This window comes from Cynocephalus volans, chromosome 10 (genome assembly GCF_027409185.1).
Source record: "Cynocephalus volans isolate mCynVol1 chromosome 10, mCynVol1.pri, whole genome shotgun sequence".
In the NCBI taxonomy this organism is placed as follows: Eukaryota; Metazoa; Chordata; class Mammalia; order Dermoptera; family Cynocephalidae; genus Cynocephalus; species Cynocephalus volans.
Window position 1 is genome coordinate 100606983 of NC_084469.1, and position 21898 is coordinate 100628880.

Genomic DNA, 21898 nt, shown 5'->3' on the forward strand with positions numbered 1-21898 from the left:
ACAATTCAAGCTTCAGGGAGTTTTGGGAGGACATAATCCACTACACACTCCCTCCCCAAATACCTCTCTGGGGACAAAATTTCCTCCTGAAGAGGACCAGTGATGATAGGGAACAACCATCCCACTTTCTGAAGGGCTCAGAGAGGTCAAGCGACCTGCCCAAGGTCACACAGCTGACATCAAATCCAACAGGAGCTTCTGGACCTGTGCCAGGGGGTCCCCAGCCTGTGTGGGGAAGGGGCAGGGGCTCACCTGGATAACATCCTGGGGCACGGAGGCCATGGCCTGTGGCACGATGATGACGAGGGGACCTGCCGACTGCCACAGGGCCTTCCGGTACTGCTCATAGAAGTCCACCAGCCGCATGAGGACACGGCGCCAGCTCAGCACGCCCGCATCTATGGTGCGCGCCTCCGTGTTGAGCACCGTGTTCCAAGTGCCTGTGTGGAAGGGCAGAGTCACCCTGGGCAGATGGGCAGGCCAGGCAGGGAGGGGCAGATCCGGGACCGGGCATCCATCCAGATCCGGCCCCAGCCCCGGATCGAGACATGGGCCTTCCCTGGACACGGGGCCCTCACCTGGGGGACCACCAACTTGGGAACCTCCCAGGTGATCCCAGCCTGTCACCTTCACATCCTGTTACAGCCCACACACCCCACTGCCCATGGGTCTAATGACACTTTAATCCTGAGGAGTCATAGACCCATGCAAAAGTTTGCCTGTAATCCTATACCAGGGCTGCAAACTTTCTCTGCGAAGGGTCAGAGAGCAAATATCTCCAGCTTTGCAGGACACCAGCAGCCACAGACAGCAGGTCAACTGACAGGTGTGGCCGTGTGCCAGCAGCACCTGATTTATAAAGACAGGAGAGTGCTGGACTTGCCCCCAAGCTGCACTTACTCTGTGACCCTTGTTCTAGAGTGTTCTCAGCCTGAAGCCTGCTTCTGGACCCCAGGTTAAAATCCCTGCACTAAGCAGCCACATCACAATGGAGCCCCCTTGGACCTGTTCTCGCTGACACCGCCCTAATGACCTTGGAAATTGAAGTTTTCTTGAAACCCAGTGGTGGCACAAGCCCAGTAGCCCCCGCTGTGATGTGTCTCTGGGGCGGGGATCGCTGGTCAAGCATGAAAGACTGGCAAATCCACTCGTGACCTTTGGAGGCTTCAGCTTTCAAATGTGGCAAAAAATCTTGAGGGACCAATCAGCAGGCCTGTCCCTCTGGGGAAACATTATCTCCCAGGCGCTTTGAGACTCAGGCAGATTTTACTTTGAGTTTTAGGCACACTTTGCCCGGCTCCTCAGTCCTCCATGTTCATCCCCAGAACACAGACGATGTCCTGTGGAAAACACCGACCGTGTCAGTGCTTATTGATTTGTGTGATTTCTCACCCCAGCACCAGTCCTGAGGGACCAACCAATACTTCCCCGGTTTCTCTGTCCCCAACATGGGCCAAGTGTGATCATCTCTGTCCCCCACATGGGCCAAGTGCGATCATCTCTGTCCCCCACGTGGCCCAAGTGTGATCATTGTAGCTTTCTCTTGGTGGAATCAGAGTCACAGAGCCACTAGAAGGAAGTACTAAGAGAACAAGAGGCCCACCATAAAAATTAGACCTTATACAAATGTGTTAAGATCGAGAGAGGGGAGTCAGAACATCCGAGACTGCAATCGTGACAGTCTGAGTCACTGGTCTGAGGGCGAGTAGGGTTTGCAGGAAAATTCATGCCATGGGTGTCTCGCCACACAGGTGTATCCTTGATCATCAGTCCCCGCTGAGAATTAGCAAACACCCTGCCCTAGAAATCTCCCTCTCTGAAATTCCAATTCATGTAATTATTGTTTCCACAAGTCTATTATGCCCTCTGGTTTACACAACGATACGTGCTTTGCTTTTTTGTTTAATCAGACATCAGTCCTGAAGCTCTTTTAATTTCCAATAGGTGACTTCCTTAATTTTTATAAAAGTGAATATGTTTGTGTAACTGGCCATAACCTGGGTTGCTCATAAACAACAGAAATTCATTGCTCACAGTTCTAGAGGCTGGAAGTCCAAGATCGAGGCATGGCAGATTTGGTGTCCGGCAAAGACTCACTCTCTGCTTCGTAGGCAGTGCCTTCCTGCTGCGTCCTCACACGGCCAACTGGAAAACAAGCTCCCTCAGCATCCTTTATATGGGCACTAATCCCATGATGAGGGCCCCACCCTCATGACCTGCTCACCTCCCAAAGGTCCCACCTCCTAAGACTATCGCCTGGGGGATTAGGTTTCAACATATGAAGTTTTGGGGACACAAACATTCAGATGGTAGCAGTTGTCCCTATGGAAGTGTTCCAGGACAGGGTACGGGCCAGTGGGAGCTGTTTGGGGGCCGAGCTGTGGGATGCTGGCCCATCCTCCTCCTGAGGCCTGGAGAGAGGGGCTTCCATATTATTCCATGCTGCAGGGGTGGCTGGTGCCAGAGTGGACTCCTTGCCTGTCTGAAGGGGTCCGGGAGGTTCTGAAAGCCTGACCCCGTGACCTGGGTGCTGCTGGGGTCAGCCCTGAGTCCGCCTGAGAAGCCAACTCTTCTAGGGTGCAACTGGGTTTAGGTCAACATTCACTGGGTGCTTGCCAGTGTCAGCTCTGTCCCAGGTGCTGGCCATACCCAGGGGCAAGGGCGTGTCTGTTGGGCTAACAATGCTGTCCCCAGTGCCTGGACAGATGTCCACACAGTGTGAGCACACAGCCAGGGCCACAGGCTTGACATTGAGACGATTTTGGAGGACCTCTTTAAGTAAAAGAATGCAAAATGTTTTCTTTTTAAACTAGGTTCAAAATAAATTATAAGAGTGAGAAATCATCACACATTGCAAGGGAGGCTAGGAGGGCATTGTGGGGCTGGAGTCATGCTGGGAGAACCGGTGGGTGCATGTGACTTAATTCACGTTAACTAAATAGAAAGTTAAAGGCCCTCTCCTCCCTATCTGCTGGGTGGGCGTGATGGCCATGGTGATGGTGGCGATGGTGGCAGCAGGTTCCTCAGCTGCTGGGCTGGTCTCGGAGCTGGGGCTTCTTGAGCTACCGTCCTTCGAGCCCCTGCCTCTGGGCCTCAGCCCGAGGTGGCAGCCGAGGCTTCTCGTGCATGAAGGGCTGAGGCTGCAGGGTCCCCAGCAGATGCTGCTTGAACTCCTGGCCAGATTGATGCAGCCAGACGTGCGACCCCACGGGCCAGGTCCTGGTCAAGGCCAGGAAGAGGTTGCCCAGGAAGCCGACCTGCCAGCCCGGCCTTCCCAGCCCCGAGCACTGGGATGGACTCGTGCATCACCCCTGAGGCAGGGGGGCCATCCTGGTGCAGTCCACAGACTTCTTTGGCCCCCTGGTAGAAGATCCTGACATGATGCGGAGCAGAGCTGTGCCAGCGTGCTGAGCAGCCTCTCGCCATGGGCATTACTGATGTGACACGTGCTGACGGTGCTCAGCATGAGCCAGGGTCTGAGTGATGAGGAGCGAGAGGAGGTAACACACTCATGGTCAAGGGCTTTTGAGATGCTGCCAAGGAAGGAGGGACTACAGTGACCAGTGGACAAGGTGGTCAACCCCTGGGCCATCATCAGCGGAGCTGCCACATGGTGCTTTAGCCACGTGAATTCATAAGGCCTGACGGTGCTGTTGCTGGGGACATGCTTGTGTTAACCAAGCCCTTAGGAACCCAGGTTGTGGTCAGCATCCACCAATGGTGGATGGTCCTGGATGAAATGACATAAGGTGAAGACGGTGGTCTCCAGGGAAGAGGTGGAGCTGGCCTCTCAGGGAGGCCCCTAAGCTGAGCTGCTGCTGGATGAATGCCCACGTTTAATGCCAACATGGCCACAGATGTCACAGGCTTTGGCATTCTAGGACACTCTCAGAACCTGGAGAAACAACAAAGAAATGAGGTATTCCCTGTCATTCATGACCTGCCGATCCTTGCCAGGATGGCTGCCATCGGCAAGGCCAGGGTGGTTTGGACTTCTTGAAGGAACCTCAGCCGAAACCTCTGGGGATTACTGATTCATCTGCCAAGAGAACAGGTGACTCATGTTCGCTCTGAAATTGAATCTTCCAAGTATGGAGAGGGTCACCAAGCATGGGTTGTGGGCATTGTGGAAAGGAAGCCGGACAGCCCAGATCGCTGACGATCCTCGAGTCACCCAGGTCCTACCACTGGGGCCACCGCTATGGCTCTTGCTTCTGACAATCCAGCACCTCCTCTCAGCCTAGCTCGTGAGATGGAATAGCCAAAGTTGTTTGGACCTGAGAGCTTTTGCACGCAACCATGAACGATTCTCAAGAGCTGACTTCAAGAAATTTCCAGAGAAGGCTGCATGCATGGTGGTTCCAGCTGCCCTTTTTAGGTGGATTGAATCAGCCTATCAAATGCTGCCTCTGCACATTCCAAGGCCAGAAGTAACATCCGGACATTGGGGGGTGTTTGCTAGTCTCTTGGGCAGGAGTGGAAAAACCTGTTTCCTCCATGCAAAGCAAGATGAGGCTCTTCCAGTATGAGGGGTTTTTCTTTGCACTGGGTGATTCCTTTCTGCACAGGGAATGAGATTATTCGTTAAAATTACACACACGCAGAAAATGGCAAAATGAAAACAACTTAGATCAGAAGCAAATGAGTTTGGACCAATACCGTTGATAAATCTAAATTGTTAATAGAGATCTTAAGTTGCAATGTCAAATTCTTTATTAGGTTTTTCTGAAGTACTGGCTCTTTCCTGCTATGGACAAGAATTGAGCAGTTTGTCCAACGACTGGGAAAAGAACACCTGCCATGGTCTGACGTGATCTCTGCTCACAATGTCTCTCCCTCTAAACCCCATCAAGTTCTGCAAGAGGCAGAGCAAGCCCCAGAGGCCAGGTCCTGGTGGTCATTGAGATGTTAAATCTTGTGCTGAAAATTCCTGGTGACTTAATCAATAAACAGTGATTTCTAGCTAAATAAATAAAAGAGACTTTGCTGGAAAATAAATGAATAAATAAAAAATAAAAGCTTTGCAGGTCGTAACATCATAGGGTATAGGAAGACGGTGCAGTCCTTATCACTTAGTGGACTGAGGTCTCTGTGGTGCTTTTACACAGATGGCTTCTGGTCCCTCCTCTTCCGCCTCTGTTGCCACCTTTACTCAGGTACTTCCAGCGCTGGGCTCAGCGGGGACCATTAGTCCATGGCACAATCCAGTGAGCATTGCAGCCTCGGGGTGCCCAGTGAGGAGCATGGTGGCCAACAGGGGCCCTGGAACCATCCCAAGGTGTCTCTGTGTGGAAGGGACTGTGACCACATAAATACAGCCTGCCAAAGCCAAACCCAAGTGTCCCCACCTCAACATCCTGCTAGCCACATCCCAAGGCACCTGCAGTGACCCCATCCCACATGAAGGAAGTGTTCTGGAGGTAAGTGTGGTCAGGATTTCTCATGTTTGCAAACTTTACCAAAACCTATGACCGTGAGCATCAATAGGCTCCTCCCAGAGTCTTGATGGGACCTGTGGAAGCCAGGGTCCCAGAAACTTTAGCTTCCTTAGCTTACTGTCGAGCCACACTGGTAAGTATTTGTTGTAAGTATTTGTTGAACTGAGTAAAAGACATGGGCCCAGCCCTTGAAGAGCTCACGTCAAAGGGCAGAGACCCAACCTGAGGACCCCGGGCATTTTGTCCAACCTGGATTCCTGAGTCCACCTGATGGTTGCCTGAGCAGCGGGGACCCTGGAGCTGACCTGCCTGGGACACGTCTTCACACTCAGGTGCCTGGGCCCAAAGGCTTCCAGCTGGGAGCAGGACCCCGTCCCTCCTTTCCGGAGCAGTGTGGAGGTTATCAAAGAGGGTGGGGCAGGTCTGTTCAGAGACTTGGTGGAATCTGGAGGCCCAGGTTCCTGAGCTCTGATTGGAAACCAGAGCCCTGTGGGACAGGGAAGGTTTTTCATGGACTCCTGGGGTGGGTGTGGGGGCCAAAGTCCTTGTGCAGGTGGAATCATGATTTAACATGCAGCTGGGGGGAGAAGAGGGAGTGGATGGGTTGGGTGAGCCTGAGAGAGTGGAGCCACCGGTCCATGCAGCAGGCTTCCCCTCCAGCAGGAGGCTCTGCCTGTGTCGTCCAGTGGTCTGACCTGCAAGCCGGGAGGTGGGCAATGTCAGGCACTTCTTTAGAAATCAACATGCTTCCTCCCAGGAGAGAGGTGGCCCTGGATGTTTTCTTTGGTTTTGGTCTATTCTCTGGGGGCCTGGAGCCCAGACTGCATTGGTGTGCCCACCCCGCCCCCGACCCCGGCCTGTTCTCCCCCAGTCCACCCCACATCACGGCTCTGCAGAGAGAGGCCTTGTCTTCCCCAGGGATCCTGGTGGGCTGCAGAGCCTGGACTGCATCTGCCACCTGCACACATTGCTCCGGCCTGGCTGTACGAGCTTCTCGTGGAGCTGCGAGCGAGCTGTGCCATCTGGGACTTGGCTGTGCCGCCTGGTTGCTGCTGGGCCTTGGTCTCCCCTGTGCTCAAGCCACATGACTGCTGGTCAGGGAAGCCTGCTCAGTGCCCAGGAACACCATGCCTCTGGGGCGCAGTAAGTTATAATTCTGTTAAGGACCCGGTGTTATGAGTTCTGTGCGTTGAAACCAACACTGAGAGCAGTATCCACACAGCTCACACGCCTGGCTGGGAGTGATGTAGATGGCATCCTGGATGCCTTAGTCTCCCACATGGTGACATGTTTATGTGACAACCTTGTAACCCAGCGTCCAGGCACTCATGCTGCTCAAAGGTGTGAAACAGGAGGAGAGTCGGTCATAACCCTTTGCTCTGAGTTTCTGTTCTTGCAGGAGGCGGCAGGAAGTTGTAAACCAGGAAATGCCAGACAGCCCTGAAAATATAAAGGCTGAAACTGAAATACGGGCCCCAGACATGAACTTTGGTGAATCTCCACCCAAAGAGGAGCTGGGATCTCCACACCCACCCGCCCCTGCTTTATGTCATGGGTCATCCATGGCAAGAAATCTCAATTTGTCATCTTTAGACTGGAACCTGTACTGTACTAGCCAAGGGCTCAAGGTTTAGCCTGTGTGACAACCTCCTGAGGTCCCGCTCTTGCCCAAAGCCCACATTCGTTCCCAGGCCCAAATGCAACTTTGGCTTCGGGACTGACCAGTGACTATGTCCCATAATTGAGCTCTCCAAGCTGAACCAGCTGGTACCCTTCACTTACAAGAGAACCTCAGCGAGGACCTGGATGGGAAGTTGGGCAGGAACTTTGGCTGTATAAGACGACGCCTTTCCCTTGTTCGGGGAGACACTGCTTTGGGAGCGATCCGCAGTGTTCTCCTTACTTGCAGGTAATAAAGTTTCCTGGTCTTGACGGGTTTTGTGCTCTCCAAGGGGTGGGACCCCACTATCCAGTAAGCACCTCAATCCTCAGGGCTTCACTAGCTGTGCGTGGAAGTCCTCGGCTGGGCTTAGGTAGAACTCCACCAGGTAAGGGCCGATGTCCACTCTCCAAGCAGGTTCCACTTCTGTTTCTCAGGAGGAGCTGGCTCTAGACCTGTCACTTGTTGTGAGAAGGGGTTCCCGACCTCTCAGCTAAGGACTTCTGGGGAGGATCAGGCCAATTGCAATGTCAGCTCAGAAGCCAAGAAGGGCTTCCCAGCTCCCAAATAAGCTGGGCCTTCGGCCTCTTTAGGAACTAAGTCTTAAATTCTTTTCAGCATTTCAATTCTTTACACCTCCCCCAGACTTAGTTCCCCACCTCTAGGAAATTTTCTGGTCACATGCTGACTGAACTGCTATTTCATAAAACCCCAAATCCAAATCCCGAAGGAAAGTAACCTGAAAATCCTGATTCGGTAATGAGCTTGGTCTGGTACTTTCATTTCATGCAGATCAACTGCTGAGAAAGAAGTTAAGAGCTCTCCTTTCCCATCTCGGCTGTGCCTTTGTGAGCAGAGGCCACCGGAGCAGCTCCGATGTGCATGGAGCTGTGACTCATGAGCCCTGGGCATGGCCTGGCAAGAGAAGATGGCCATGATCTCATTACCTTCCCATCTGCCCTGGCCACTGCTGGGGACTGCCCTCTGCGCCCTGCAGGAGCCCAAGGGAAAGTGCTGTCCCTAAGGACCCCAGCTGGCCGGTCTGGAAACATCTGGGCCTGCAGCCTGCACAGGGCCTGGAGAGGAAGGCACTGGCACTGGTTCTCTTTGTCAGCGTCTGCCCCATGCACGATTGTGTGTGCTGCAGTGGAAATCGGATGCCATGGCCTCATTGTCCTTCTAGGGAGCAGCACGCTGCCGGGCAGCGTGGGGAGTTTCACCTGCGTTGCAGACTCCAGGACCAGGTGACCACTGCTGGGCCTTCTGAAGGTGCTGCTGCTCCTGCATATAACGTGGGACCCTTTTCTGGTGATTTTCAAGGCATCATGGAGAATAGTATAAGTACCAAAAGGAATGGAATCGGGAAAAGGGAAATATAGTAGGTCGTGAAAAACTGTCGGTCTGCTTGACATTGCTTCCTGAAAGGTCCTGGGACAGATGGTTGAATTTACGATTTGTGACCAATTAGGAAGAGGGTAGAGAGATTGCCGGGCATCTGCACTAGGTCAGAGAGAGATCACCGGGCACCTGTGCTAGGTCAGAGAGAGCAGCCCCATTGCAAACTCACCCATTCCTTGTTTAGATAGAGATATTCAGTGAATCCTCAGAAAAACCCCAAAGGGAGCATTTAAAATTTTTTTCATAAGGTATTTGACGTAAAATCCTATACATGAAAAAGAGAAATATGGGCTGTGTGGTAGCACACTTGGACAAGTTCAACCCTAATGTTTATTTATTATTTTTATTCCTATATTTATCATTATCCAATATAATCATTTTTTTGTGGCCATTTACCAATTTCTTGTTAATCCACCTTCTGCCTCCCCCTTTACCACTTCTGGTGGCCTCAGTTCTATTCTCTCCTTTTGAAGGTTCAACGAATTGTTGTTATTGTTGTATTTTTCTTTTTTTGTTTCTCTGTTTATTTTTAATTTTTTCAGCTCCTACTTATGAGTGAGGACATGCAGTATTTCTCTTTCTGTATTTGGCTTATTTCACTTAATTTTCTCCAAGTCTATCCATGTTGCTGCAAATGTCAGAATTTCATTCCTTTTTACGGCAGAGTAGTATTCCATTGGTATATATACCACAGTTTCCTTATCCAGCCATCTGTTTGTTGATGGACATTTAGGTTGGTTCCAACTCTTGGCTACTGTAAACAGAGCTGCGATAAACACGGGAGCGCAGGTGTGACCTCGGTGTTAACTTTTTTGTATAACTATGTAAATATTGCACAGGATGTTTATCCTATGAAACTTACTCGTTCTCTGAGATTCGATTTTAACTGCCGTCCAGGTACTTTCATAGTTTTTTAGTTCCCTCTCCCCTGACTTAATAATTTTTTTCTCTTAATTGTGATCAAATTTACGTAACCACTTTTTAAAATAATTTTTTATTTTTCTTTCTCACTTTCACACAAACGACAACACTGTAACCACTCTTCAGGGTACAGCTCCTTCTTTCTTTGTAACTTTTTGAAACAACCGGGTTAGAAATCCTGCCCATCCTGGCAGGCCCCGCCCCCGTATCCTAGCAACGCCTGGACACGCCTCTCCAGGCTGGGAGCGCGCACGCCGGGGTCAGGTACCGCCGTGGCCGCCGTGGCCGCCGCCCTGCGTGCGCGTTCCCGCCCGCGCCCCCGCCGGTTCTTATATCCGCGGCGGCAGCGGAGGCGGCGGTCGGCGGAGGCGGCGCTCGGACGGCGGCTTGGCGGCTGCGCTTCTCCTGCTGCTGGCTCTTGCGCTGCCCGGCGTGTGCGGAGACTCTGCGGCTGGTGAGGAGGGGACGGGGGGACCGCGGACCGGGGAGCCGGGGTCGGGGGACGAGCGGGGTGAAGCCTACAGTTCGTAGGGTCTCGACCTGGAGGGTCCTGGGGGTGAGCAGCCCCTGACCCGGGGGGGCCTTCTGGGCAGGGACGGAGCTGGAGGTGAGAGGAAAGCCTGGCGTTCCTGGGGTTGGCGGCAGTGCTTGGGAGTGAAGTCCCCGAGGTGTCGGAGGGCTCAGTGGGTTCTCAAGCAGAGCTGTCCCCCAGGTGTCCCTGAGGTGCTTCTGTCCTGGTGTCTGTAAGTGTGAAGCCCTGGGTTTGCTGGTGGGGTGGGGGTCCCTGGCTGAGGTGGAGGATCGAGGAACTAACCTAACCCCTGGGTGAGGGCGTATGGAGGCGGCCCACCTGCCCGTGTTCGCGGCCAGCGGGAGGGAGGCCCCATGCCTGGGTCCTTGGATTCTCCTTTTGGACAGAGGCCTGTCTAGTGCCTGCTCAACCCATCCTCCGTGGACTGGGTCCCGCAGGGCCTGGGGAGGTGACCCGAGGGAAGGACCACGAGGGGTGGCACGACCTGCCTGGGGGGTGTCAGGAGAAGAGACTCTCCCCCAACCCCAGGACTCCCTGGGGCCCTGCACGGTTGGTCCTGCCTGAAGACTGGGCCGTTGTCCTCCACTGGGCACTGGGACCAAGTGTGTGTAACCAGCCCCCGAAAGGGTCAGGCCTGGCTGGGGCTTGGACCGGATTATCATTCTTTGCAGGATTTAGCTCTAGCGTCTTGCACCAGTGTGCACCTGCCCCCTGTGTTCCCTCCACAACGCGAAGCCCGTGTTAGGCTCCAGTGAAGGGCCCTGCCTGCCCAGGCAGGCAGGAGATCCCAGAGTTTGATGCATGTTGCTCTCTCTGGTTTTGTCTCATTTGGGGGCACAGAATCAGATGGCATGTAGTCCACCCTCACCCTTTTCCAAGTGGGGAAACTGAGGCCCAGGAGGGGAGTTGAGTTGTTCCAAGGTCACAGTGAGGTCGCCTTGGCCACCCAGTTTAGAGCAGGGAATGTCGAGAGCTGTTTTTAGCAGACTCCCATGGCCTCTGGGTCTCAGTGGTGTGCACAGGACTGGACCATGTTTTGAGGGAGGGCACATGTTGTGTAGAGACCACTCATGGGAAAATGGATTGGGGTATATTTTTCCAGGAGAAAAGCAAGACAGCCTCTCTTCTGCTTGATAGAAATGTTTTTCTTTTTTTGAGACCCCAGTTTGGTTCTGGGTTAAAGATTCATAGGGATAGACATGTCCAGAGCCAAGTGTAGAACCACAGGTCCGGGGGCTCTTGGAGAGGTAGGAGTGGCCTGAGCCGAATCAGCTGTCGTGAGCTGGGAACCACAGGGCCGGGGAGGGTCTGCCCCTTGTAGGGGCCTCACCAGGTACAACTCTTCTTCCTCGTAATCAGAATGGCCCTGTATCAAATGCCTCCTGGCCAGGGCATTAACCCAGCAGCAAGGCAGTGCTCTGGAAGACAGAGCCCCAGCGAAGTGAGTGCAGGACACGTAAGCCACTGCAGGAAGAGCTGGGCTCGTCTGGGTTTCAGGCTTAGCACAGGCTTCCCACACTGAGTTTGTTTGGATGGACAAATGGGTAAAGGATGTTGGTCTTCCCCTGCCAGTTGTCACACACAGTTGGCGGTTCTGTTCCATTTGCACCAGGGATGGAGAAGGGCTTCTGCTGAGCACAAAGCTGAGCACTCAGGTAAATGACCTTTGGATCTTCCCTGGGTTTGACCACCAGAGCTCCAGCCCAGGAAGCCACTGGGGTCTGTGCCATGCGTCAGGGGCCGTCCGTGCACTCGTCCCTCCGTGCAGCAAGGTGTGCGTGTGGTGGGGGTTTCTGAGTCTGTCTGGGTGTATGTTTGAGTTTTGTTTTCCTTTTTTGCCCTTAACAGCTCCACTTTTCAAAGGACTCTTGCAGAGATCTGAACGGCTGGGTCACACGTGTTTGTTCTGTATGGGTGGACACTCTTGTTTCTCTGAGGGGACTAGTGACCATGTTTCCCCCTCCTGGCCAGGCTAGCTCTTGAGAAATGTGATGTGGGGATGTCTGCTGGGGGCAAGTCCCCACCAGGTTTGCTAGCTGAGGTCCTGAGGGCCTGTGGGGACTGGGCCCATGGGTGCAGTTGGAGGTGGGCTGGACCCGAAGGTGCAGTTGGGTAGGGGCTGCTCCTATGGGTGTACTTTGGGGGGGGACTGGTCCCATGAGGGTACTTCAGGGGGGCCTGGGCCCATGGGGATACTTTGGTGGGGACTGGCCCCGTGGTTGCAGTTCAGTGGGGGCTTGGCCCGTGAGTACAGTTGGTGAGAGGTGGGGCCCGTGGGTGCAATGGGGGGTGTGCGGCCCGGGGGTGCAGTCAGGGTGGGGCTGTGCCTATGCGTAGACTTTGGTGGAGGCTGGACCCGTGGCTATAGTTGGTGGGGGCTGGGCCTGTGGGTGCAGTTGGGTGGTGCTGGACACTTGGGTGCAGTTGGTGGGCCTGGGCCAGTGGGTACAGTTTGTTGGGGGCTGGGCCCGTGGGTGCAGTTGGGTGGGGGCTGGGCCTGTGGGTGCACTTTGGTGGGGGGCTGGGTTAAGATTAGAGATATAAATTTGGGGGTCTTTGACACATAGGAGGTTTTTAAAGCTATGAGACTAAATGACACTGAAGTCAGAGGTAGGGTCTGAACAGGGAGGGCCCAATAGTCATCCTCAACCCACCCAGTCCTCTTGTCAGGTTCTTGACTCCACCACAGGAAAGAATTCACGGGTAGAGTCACAGTAGAAAGTGAGAACTAGTTTAATAGAACAGAGAATATACAGGTTCCATAGAGAGAGGGCGGCCTAGCTCCAGAGACTGAGCAGGGCCCACAGCAAGTCTAACACATGGTGATGCTAAATAAGTCTAAGTGGCAACAGTAACTTTCTTCCAGGGAAAAACCCAGAGGAGGGGGCCTGAGACCTCAGGGAGTGGCTGGAAAGCCAGAGGCCTGTCCTGAAACCCAAACCCAGGGAAGCTGAACACCTTCTGTGTCATTGACATCGTGGAATGGAGACTGTGGATGTAAAAGAGAAGTCCCAGGACAGAAGGCAGGTGAGAGAAGGTGAGTAGGGATGCCTCCAGTGGGGTGACATCTGAGTTGGATCATAAAGATTGGGTAGGATTTCATCAGTAAGTGATGAAAGACGACGTGTTAGAAAAATAAAAATAACAGAACAAAGGTGTGGGTGCAGTTAGGTGGGGCTAGGCCAGAGGGTGCATCGGGAGTGGCTGTTCTCGTGGGTGTACTTTTGTTGGGGCTGGGCCCATGGTTGCAGTTGCGGGGGCTGGGCTCAGGGGTGCAGCTGGTGGGGGGCTGAGCTCGTGGGTGCACTTTCGGGGGTCCTGGACCCATGCGTGCAGCTGGGGGCTTGCCCATGGGTGCAGTTTGGGGGTGCCAGGCCTGTGTGTGCAATTGGGGAGTGACTAGGCCAGTGGGTGTACTTTGTTGAGGCTGGCCTGTGGGCACAGTTGGAGGGGGCCAGACCCGTGGAGACAGTTGGGGGGGGGGGTCTGGCCCATGGGCACAGTTGGGTCGGGGCTGGGCCCATGGGTGCGGTTGCTGCGGACTGGCCCCATGGGCGCAGTTAGGTGGGTGCTGGGTCCATGGGGGTACTTTGGGGAGGGCTGGACCTGTGGGTTTTGTAGGGGCTGGGCTGTTGAGTGTACTTTAGGGAGGTTTGTCCTTGGGGATACTTTGAGGGAGCCTGGGCCTGTGGGGGTATTTTGGTGGAGGGCTGGGCCCGTGGGTGCAGTTGGGTCAGGGCTGGGACCGAGGGCACAGTTGGGTGGCAGCTGGGCCCGTGCGTGTACTTTGGGGTGGGCTAGGCTTATGGGGTTACTTTGGCAGGTGCTAGGCTCGTTGGTGCAGTTGGAGGGGACTAGGACCGAGGCGCTGTGCCCGTGGGTGCAGTTGATGAGGGGGCTGGGCCAGTGGGTGCAGCTGGGAGGGCCCAGGCTCGTGGGTGCAGTTGGGTGGGGTCTGGGCCTATGCGTACACTTTGGTGGGGGCTGGGTCCAAGGGTGCAGTTGAAGGGCTGGGCCCTAGGTGGCTGTGCTTGGGGGTGCTGTTGGGTGTTGCTGTACACTTGGGTGCAGTTGTTAGGCCTGAGCCCATGGGTGCAGTTGGGTGGGGGCTGGGCTTGTGGGTGCAGTGGGGTTGGGGCTGGGCTTATAGGTGTGCTTTCAGGGGCCTGGACCAAGGGTTGCACTTTCAGAGGTATGGATCCGTGGGTGCAGTTGTGTAGGGGCTGGGCCGTTGGGTGTACTTTAGGGGGGAGGTTGTCCTTGGGGGTACTTTGAGGGAGGCTAGGCCTATAGGGGTTCTTTGGTGGGGGCTGGGCTGGTGGGGGACTTTGGCGGGTACTGGGCCCTGGGCCCATGGTTGCATTTGGGGGAGGGCTGGGCCAGAGGGTTCTGTGCCTGTGGGTGCAGTTGGTGGGGGTTGGGCTGTGGGTGTAGTTGGTGGGGGTCGGGCTGTGGGTGTAGTTGGTGTGGGCTGGGCCTGTGGATGCACTTTGGTGGCAGCTGGGTCTATGGGTACAGTTGAGGAAGGGCTGGGCCCGAGGGGGCTGAGCCCAGGGTTGCAATTGAGGGGGATTGGGCCCGTGTGTGCATTTGGTGGGGATGGAGACCTTGGGCGCAGTTGGGTGGGGGCTGGGCCCATGGGTGTAGTTCAGTAGGGCTGGGCCTGTGGGTGTACTTGGCTGGAGGCTCTGCCTGTTGGTTACTTGGGGGAGGGCCTGGGACCCTGGGTGCACTTCTGTCGGGAACTGGCAAGTGGGTGCACTTTTTTTTTTTTTGTATTTTTTTGTGACCGGTAAGGGGATCGCAACCCTTGGCTTGGTGTCGCCCTCACCGCGCTCAGCCAGTGAGCTCACCGACCATCCCTATATAGGATCCGAACCCGCGGCCTCGGTGCTCCCAGCACTGCTGCACTCCCAGCGCCGCACTCTCCTGAGTGAGCCATGGGGTCAGCCCAAGTGGGTGCACTTTTGTGGGTGCTGGACCCTTGGGTGCAGTTGGTTGGGGGGCTGGTCCCGTGGGGATACTTTTCTGGCAACGGTCGTCCACAACCCGCCCAGTCCTCTTATCAAGTTCTTGACTCCACCCCAGAAAAGAATTCAAGGGCAGAGTCATGGTAGGAAGTGAGAACTAGTTTAATAGAACAGAGAAGAAATACAGGTTCCATAGAGAGAGTGCGGCCTAGCTGCAGAGACTGAGCAGGGCCCACACCAAGTCTAATGCAAAAGTAAGTTCAGTACAGACATCAAGTCTAACACAAAAGCAAGAAATACGTAAGTTCAGTACAGAGCACGGGCTGGCTCAAGGGAGCGAGCAGCCACCTGCTGAAAGTAACTCACGTGCAAAGTAAAGCAGACACCCCTCAGCCAGGGAAGTGCAGGCTGCCTCCAGAAGAGTAAGTTACAGCCCCTCCCTTAGCCCGGATTCTGCTTTTATAGTTTCTTTACCTAACAAATATTCAGTTAAGGGGGTGGCTCCCAGTTATGGACCATCAGTCTTGCACATGCTCAGTCCATCTCTCTGTGGAGCATGTTCATTGGTCAGACCCTATCGCGTCCCCCAGGCACATTAAAGAATGTTCTGTGCTCTCTGCTGAGCAAGCCCAGCCACTGGATTTGCATAAGCCAGAACCTTGTGGACTCATTTTCCCCATGTTGGTGCTAAAAATAAGTCTAACTGGCAGCAGTAACTTTCTTCCAGGGAAGAACCCAGAGGAGGGGGCCTGAGACCTCAGGGAGTGGCTGGAAAGCCAGAGGCATGTCCTGAAACCGAAACCCAGGGAAGCTGAACACCTCCTGTGTCAACATCGTGGAATGGAGACTGTGGACGTAAAAGAGCAGTCCCGGGACTGAAGTCAGGTGAAAGAAGGTGAGTAGGGATGCCTCCAGTGGGGTGACATCTGAGTTGGATCTTAAAGATTGGGTAGAAGTTCATCAGTAAGTGATGAAAGACAATGTGTTAGAAAAATAAAAATAACAGAACAAAGGTGTGGGTGCACTTTAGTGGGGGCCGGGCCCATGGGTGCAGTTGCAGGGGACTGGCCCCTTGGGCACAGTTAGGTGGGGGCTGGGTCCATGGGTTTACTTTGGGGAATGCTGTGTCAGTGCTGGTACTTCGGGAGGGTCTGGGCCCATAGGGTTTCTTTGGCAGTGGCTAGGTCTGATGGTGCTGTCATGGGGGGACTGGGTCTGAGGGTGCTGTGCCCGTGGGTACACTTGGTGGGGGCTTGTCCCATGGGTGCAGTTAGTGGTGCTTGGGCCCGTGGGAGCAGTTGAAGGGGGCTGGGCTGTTGGGGGCAGTTGGATGTGGTGTGGCCTGTGGGTGCTGTTGCGTGGGGGCTGGGCAGCCCAGACAACGAACATGTATTTGTTAAAGGAATGAAAAGTAGGTACCCATGATATTGACATTTTACTGCTCTGTGAAATGGGCTTCCACCTGCCTCATGGGATTGCTATGAGAAATAAACAAGATCATACTGTGAGCCTCCCAGTTTGGTGCCTGCTCCATGGTGAACACCCTGTACATAGTCTAAGTTATGGTTCTAGAGGATTTTGCAGCAGCAGGAAATCCGTGCTCAGCCATGCAGTTTGCACATGGGAATCCAGGGTGGCAGTAAAGGGACATAGATGCGTAGTTGGCTGCATTTCTTAAAATATAGTTTATTATTTAGAACAGTTTTAGATTTACAGAAAAGTTGGGAAGGTGGTACAGAGAGCTTCTGGAGACTCAGAACCCATCTCTCCCATTATCAGCAACTTACATGAGTAGCGTGACCTTGTTACAGTTAGTGAACCACTACAGATACATTACTAGTAACCCAAGTCCATGCTTTATTCAGATTGTCTTAGTCCTTTTTCCCTAGTGTCCTTTTTTCCTGCCCTAGGATCCCATGCAACGTTTGGTTGTCATGTCTCCTTAGGCCCCTCTGGGCTGTCACAGTTTCTCAGACTTTCCTATTTTTGATGCTTTTGACAGGTTTGAGGAGGGCTGATTGGGTATTTTGTAGAATATCCATCCATTGGATTTGCCTGGTGGTGGTCTCACGGTTAGGCAGGAGTGACAGGCTTTGGGGAGGAAGACCATGGAGGTGAAGTGTCTTCTTATCAAGGTTCAAGTGTCCCCACCATCAAGATGACTTTTCACTGCTGATCCTTGATCACCTGGCTGAAGTGTGCTTGTCTGATCTGTCTGCTGTAATATTCCTCTTTCTCTACCCCTTCCCATATTGTACCCTTTGGAAGGAAGTCACTTTGTATATGGACAGTGGGGAATTACTCTCTGCCTCCTTGAGGGCGGGTAATTCTGTAAAATATTTACAATGCTTCTGCACAGGAGGTTTGTGTCTCCTCCCCTGCTTATTGACTTATTCAATCATTGTTTCTATCGGTATGGGCTCATGGACATTTGTTTTAACCTTTGGGTATAATCCAATATTCTATTATTTATTGGGTTGCCCAAACCATTCCAGGATTGGTCATGGAGGCTCTAACAGTTGACTTTTGTGTACTTTGTGGTTTTTGGGGGGGTTTTGAGGGTGGCTTGGCTGGTATGAGGATCTGAACCCTTGACCTTGGTGTTATAACACTGCACTCTAACCACTGAGCTCACTGGCCAGTCCTTCTTGTGTACTTTAGACATTCTGTTTGCTGCTTTCAATAGTCAACAACTCATCAGAGACCAAACCCCGCAGGGTCACGCTGTAGAGGATTCCACTTATGTTCCAAAATATGGGAAGCTGTGTGACGCTGGACAAAACCTTCATTCTCTCTGGGTGTGGAGTATGCATAAAGCAAATGTACTTCACAGGGCCTGGTTTTCCAAAGCCTTGCAGTTTCAAATATTGACTTGCAAAGGACCAGAAATTTAAAGAATTGTAACACAGCAAGGTTGCTGGCACAAAGACAGATCAGGTTACTGATTGATATGTAAAGATACTGGGAAATTGCTGTAAGAAGAGAATGTTTGCTAAAATCAAGCTTTTGTTGCAAATTGCATTGTTGAAGTTCACCTTGCCTGTCTTACTGAATGTTACCAGCTTCTATTGTTAAACTATACTTAGCAAAAACCTCACCTATGTTCTCTTCCTGGTCTGGAGAATAAATGCAGGAAGAGAACCCCAATTCGTGGTTAATTTCCCAAATGGAAGGAATGCCTCTATCTTGAGGGTTCTGGGAGATTAACCCCTTTTCAGGGCTTCTCACTGCTCAGAAGAGATGGGCTTTGAGTAATCTTTGGTGACGCCATCACCCAGGGGAAAAGGGGTGACAAATCCGTGGGAGGCAAAGCAACATCTGGGCCTCAGCTTTCCCCATCCAAAAGTTCCGGAAAGGCTTAATATTAATTTGATGATCTGAAAGTCCCCTATGCTGGTGCTCTGTGATTTTTCTGCACCAAGAAAGAAATGTATTCAGGCCCCATGATTCTCCAGAACTAAATGTGTTTTGTTGCTTTTATTGGAACTCACTTGGCCAGACCTATCAGGGTCACTCCTCAGTCCTCTGGCTGGATGTGCGGTGCCTGGTGGCCACTGCCTGCTCCCGGCTAGGTCCGCAGGCTGCTCTTGGAAGAGACAGGGATGGAATGATTGGGCAGCCCAGTGGAAGATACATCCTGTAAGTTTCCACGCTTGCAGAAACAGGCACACTTTTCAGGGTTCAGCTCTCCCCAGGACTGTAAGTGTAGCCATGTCAGAGGCCACACACCCTGGGCAGAATGTCAGGGAGGGGGGCCTGCGAGAGAAGCGGCTGCATAGAGACAGCAAGCTGTGTTGCTGTGTGTCCTTGAGCTAGTTGCTTGTCCTCTCTGTGCCTCCAATGTCTCTTCTACTAAATGCAGATAGTGAGCTTCTTGCAGAGGGGGCATGTAAGGACTAAACAAGGTGATACATGCAAAGTACCGAGGCAGGATGTCAGCACAGCTGAGGGTGCTCTTTGAGGGCTCTCGGGCTCTGAGGATGTAAGGCCCCAGACACCAGGGACAGAGGATCCTGGGCAGCCAGAGGAGCTGCCTTAAACCCTGTGTTCTCCTCATCAGCATCTCCTCACTGAGTCCTAGTTGAACCCCCGCTCTGCCTGTTTCTGCCCTGTGTAGCCCATCAGGCCACCCACGCTACAGGGGAGAGTCCAGCCAGAGAGGGATCGCCACATCCCTGAGGTCACACAGCAGTGAGAGCTGGGTCTGCCCAACTCTTCACTACCCTACCCCTTCACCACACTGTGCTCAAGAGCCAGGTAAGGGGACCAGCCTGTCTCACACTCAGGATAATTGTTCACCGCAGAGCAAGGCCACAGAGAAGGGCAAGCCTGCTATGGGGTCTTCGTCTGTGAGCTCTAACCTGTGCTGTCAATCCCGACAGGGTGGCCTCAGGCAGACCCGTCACCCCTCTGGGCCCTGCTTCCAATGGAGGGAGGGAGTGTTTTTAACGAGGTCCCACTTCCTAAGCGTGGCTGGCTGAATAATGGCCCCAGACATATCAGATCCTAATCCCTGAACCCGACAATGGTCCCTGACATGGCAAAAGGGACTTTGCAAATGAGATTCAGTGAAGGACCTTGAGATGGGAAGATGCACTGGTTAATTTTATGAGTCTACGTGGCCAGGCCATGGTGCCCAGATATTTGGTCAAACACCACTCCAGATGTTGCTGTGTGGGCATGTTTTTGATGAGATTGAGATTTAAATTACTGGACTTAGTAAAGCAGATGATCCTCCATAGTGTGGGTGGGCCTCATGCAAGCAGTTGAAGGCCTAAGAGAAGAAAAACAGAGGTCCCAAAGTCAGAGGGAGTTCTGCCAGCGGTGCCTTTGGACTGAAGCCGTGGCATCAGCCCTGCCCTGGGTGTCCCGCCTGCCAGCCTGCCCTGCAGACTTCAGAATCACCCGTTCCACGGGCCCGTGAGCTAATTCCTTACAATCAGTCTCTCTGAGTAGTTCGTGGGAAAATAGAATTAAAAGATAATATGAATTCCACGAACTTTTTGAAGACCCCTTGTGTATACACACGCACGCGCACGCACGCACACACACATGCCACCGCACCCCACCCCGCATTGATTCTGTTTCTCTAACTAAAAACCAGGAGATTATCCTGGATCCGAGATTGCCCGGGGGCCCACTGTCCTCACGGGTTCCTCATAAAAGGGAGGCAGGAGTGTCAGAGGCAGAGAGAGGCTGGAAGAGGCTGCGCTGCTGGCTTTGCAGATGGAGGAAGGAGCCACGAGCCTTCCTTCCTCCTCTCAGGAAATCCTGGGAAGATCAGCCATAACCAGGCTCCACTCAGTCTTTGGAGCTGCCTGAGAGTGATGCTTCATTCTTCTCCCTACTAGACCCTGAGGTGGGAACCTGCCTTCCCCAGCCCTATAACAAAGCAGCATTTACCAGGTTACCAGCTCCCTGTCCTGCTGTCTCTGGTGTCTCAGCCTCCAGCAGCCAAAAGAAAGTGTCTGCTTTGTCAGCCCAGGAGTCCTGGGATAGGGACCAAGTCATCCTTGGTCACCCCGGAACCCCAATCCTAGGACAGGCCATGAAGGGAGGAGGAGCCAGGCCTGATGTGGGCAAAGCCAGCCGGGGAGAAGGAACACTTACAAGGTTCCCCAGATGTGTCCAGCCCAAGGCCAGGAGCTCCAACAGCCACCACTCTGGCCTCCCAGTACTAAGTGTCCCCGTATGCACCAAAGTCTGTGGCTCCCACAGACTGGGTGGCTTAGGCAACAGAAATGTATTTGCTCTCAGTTTTAGAGGCTAGAAGTCAAGTTCAAGGTGTGGGCAGGGCTGGCTCTTTCGGAGGGCTGTGGGGAAGAATATTTCAGGCCTCTTCCCAACTTCTGGTGTTCTTTGGCTTGTAGAAGCATCGCCCCAGTGTGTGCCTCTGTCTTCACATGACATTCTCCCTGTGTCGTGTCTGTGTCCAGATTTCCTCTTTTTACACATACACTAGTCATACTGGATCAGGACCCAGCCTACTCCAGAATAACCTCGTCTTAACTTGTGACATCTGCCATGACTCCATTTCCAAATAAGGGTACCTTCTGAGGTCCTGAGGGTCCAGGCTGCAACATGTGAGTTTTTAGGGGACACTATTTGACCCACGACACTCCTCCCTCCAGTCTCTCCAAACTGCATGTCCTTTTGCCAGCAAAATACGTTCACATTCCCACCGTCCAACATCCCCAAAAGTTTCAGCTCATTCTCGCATCAACTTTAAGTCCATAATCTCATCTCCATAGAGTATCATTTGAATCAGGTATGGGCAAGATTCAAGTATGATCCATCCTGGGGCGAAATTTCCCTCCAGCTGTGAACCTGTGAAACCAGACAAATTACCCCACCATACCGTGGCGGGGCAGCCACAGGATGGACGTTCTCATTTTAAAAGGGAGAAATTGAAGAAGCGGATCACGGGCCCCAAGCAGGTCTGAAATCTGGCAGGGAAAATTCCATTAGATGTTTTTCTTTTTTTTTTTTTTTTTAGGGCAAATTCCATTCAATTTTAAGGCTGAGAATAATCTCCTTTGGCTCAAAGCTCTGTTCTCTGGGCCCATGTGGTGATGTTAGTACCTCCCAGCTAGTGACAAGTGTCACGTCAATACCTTCCATGTTACTCTCACCAGGCTGTGATCTTCAACTATACACTATCAGGAAGAGACAGCAGTGTTTTTATCAAATGCATCCAAGTGACCACCCCCTAACCCACTCCCCATGAGAGGCAGGATGAGCCGAGAGACCTGCAGTCCTCACCAGCAAGGTTGCCTTAGGCCAGTCACTACCTCACTGTTTCCATCTGTAAAATGGGTAACGTTTCCTGCCACACAAAGTCATGGTGAGATCTAGAAGTTACATCAGTGCCAAGCACCTAGCAGACAACTGATAAATGTGACCATTCTGTTTTTATCATTTTCTGCCAAAGTACATGTTCATATCCATCTCCTGAAGCTGTTACCTCTGACCACCTATC

At 53.0% G+C, this 21898-nt stretch overlaps 1 long non-coding RNA gene and 1 pseudogene across 2 annotated transcripts in view; both read left to right on the plus strand.

Moving 5' to 3' along the window:
• Positions 1–2984: 2984 nt before the first annotated feature.
• On the plus strand, positions 2985–4251 carry LOC134387548 (selenide, water dikinase 2-like; annotated as a pseudogene).
• Positions 4252–9751: 5500 nt separating this feature from the next.
• The window catches only part of LOC134388909 (uncharacterized), a 32321-nt gene continuing 20174 nt past the window's right edge, over positions 9752–21898 (plus strand). For both annotated transcript variants that reach the window (XR_010024669.1, XR_010024668.1), the window contains exons 1-3: positions 9752–9871; positions 12816–12986; positions 15647–15814. This is a non-coding gene — a long non-coding RNA (uncharacterized LOC134388909). The remainder of the gene's footprint in view (positions 9872–12815; positions 12987–15646; positions 15815–21898) is intronic.